We start from the raw sequence: 2,500 nt of genomic DNA, 5'->3' as shown, positions 1-2,500 counted from the left end.
TATGAAAATATTATGGTTTAATGGGCAAAATGAATTGCTAAGGAAGAGATGTACCAAAGTCACTTGTCACTAAACCTCCAGCAAGTAAAGGTATAAGGCGAGACACTATTCCTGCTGCCTCAAGAACGACGTCGTTCAAAAGCGAACATGTTGAATGTTAGTGAAAGCTTGGCCAGGATGTGGTAATGAAAATGGCACATTGATGGTCCAGTGATTTCTACAATATACAGTCTCCCAGGCCAACATCGCCCTTTACTAACGCAAGACTCAAGTCTTATCATATCTGCAATACATATCATGTGTTGAACCTTCCTCAGCCTTAAACTCCAGATAGTTAACCAGCTGAAAGACTCCAAGACTAACGACCAGCAGCAAAATTGTACTCATTTGTGTCGAACTGATGATGGTGACGAAAGTAACGAGATAACAGCCACCCGGTGACTGCACATGTTGCCCAGATGACCATCACCCATCACAGACGATTGATTCAATGGTGGCAGGCAAATTGTAAACCATATGATGTTAGTTACTGATTATTGCTAATGACTGACTGAGAAATGGTTAGTGAACTGTCAATTACTGCATACAGCCAGGTGATGGTTAAGAAAATATCAGTATTATTATGGTACATTTTTGTTATATAGTCACCCAGAACTGATCGTCATTAACGAGTCAGTTGAAGGAAGGTGGCTATGAACACTTATTACCCTAATGTTAGTAAGATGGTATTATTTGAAGTGTCAAGATAATAGCTACACTGTGACTTGGTGCACATTACAGTCACTCAGGTGACATCACCCATCACTGACTGTTTAGCAGAGGGATTCCTCATGTACACCCTCAATCCAAAGTTTCTGAACCCCCCTTGGCGTGAGAGCGGTCGAAGCCAGGGATGTGGAATGGCCAGGCGAACGGACAGTGGTTGAGGAGACGAAACCACGCCCCCAAACACCGTCACTACCAATACTCTCTCTCTCTCTCTCTCTCTCTCTCTCTCTCTCTTTCTTTTTGATTATATTATTACCACCGCCAAAGAAGGTTGTTTGCCTGTGTCTGTTTGTTTGTTTGTTTGTTTGTCTCTTTCTCCGCGAGAAAGGGCCAGTCACCCCTTGGAGGAGGTATGCGTTTTCCGAGTCCCGTCTAATAACCATCAACATCATCATCATCATCATCATCATCATCATCCATCATCATCATCATCATCCATCATCATCATCATCATCCATCATCATCATCATCCATCATCATCATCATCATCCATCATCATCATCCATCATCATCCATCGTCATCATCCATCATCATCATCATCATCATCCATCATCATCCATCATCCGTCATCATCCATCATCATCCATCATCATCATCCATCATCATCATCATCATCATCATCATCATCATCCATCATCATCATCATCCATCATCATCATCATCCATCATCATCATCATCCATCATCATCATCATCCATCATCATCATCCATCATCATCATCATCATCATCATCATCATCATCATCATCATCATCCATCATCATCATCCATCATCATCATCATCATCATCCATCATCATCATCCATCATCATCATCCATCATCATCATCCATCATCATCATCATCCATCATCATCATCCATCATCATCATCATCATCCATCATCATCATCATCATCATCATCATCATCATCATCATCATCCATCATCATCATCATCATCCATCATCATCATCATCATCCATCATCATCATCATCATCATCATCATCATCATCATCATCATCATCCATCATCATCATCATCATCATCATCATCATCATCATCATCATCATCATCATCATCATCATCCATCATCATCATCATCCATCATCATCATCATCCATCATCATCATCATCATCATCATCATCATCATCATCATCATCATCATCATCATCATCATCATCATCATCATCATCCATCATCATCATCATCATCATCCATCCATCATCATCATCATCATCATCCATCATCATCATCCATCATCATCATCATCATCATCATCAATCATCATCATCATCATCATCCATCATCATCATCAATCATCATCAACCATCATCATCATCCATCATCATCATCCATCCATCATCCATCATCATCATCCATCATCATCATCCATCCATCCTCATCCATCATCATCATCCATCATCCTCATCCATCCTCATCATCCATCATCCTCATCCATCCTCATCATCCATCCTCATCCATCCTCATCCTCATCATCCATCCTCATCATCCATCCTCATCATCCATCCTCATCATCCATCCTCATCATCATCATCATCATCATTATTATTATTATTATTATTATTATTATTATTGTTCTATCTATCTATCTATTGCCAGACGCCTCAATCCCGTTTGGGGTGGCCACAAACAAATCGCCTCCAAGTCGCCCTGTCCCCCGCCATTTCACTGCCCTGCTCCCAACTCACACCCCCCTCTCTCATATACCTCTCCACCCCATCCCTCCATCTC

The sequence above is a fragment of the Coenobita brevimanus genome, chromosome 105 (genome assembly GCF_032717465.1).
Source record: "Coenobita brevimanus isolate Jiangsu-jjx chromosome 105, ASM3271746v2, whole genome shotgun sequence".
In the NCBI taxonomy this organism is placed as follows: Eukaryota; Metazoa; Arthropoda; class Malacostraca; order Decapoda; family Coenobitidae; genus Coenobita; species Coenobita brevimanus.
This window is presented reverse-complemented; position numbering follows the sequence as displayed.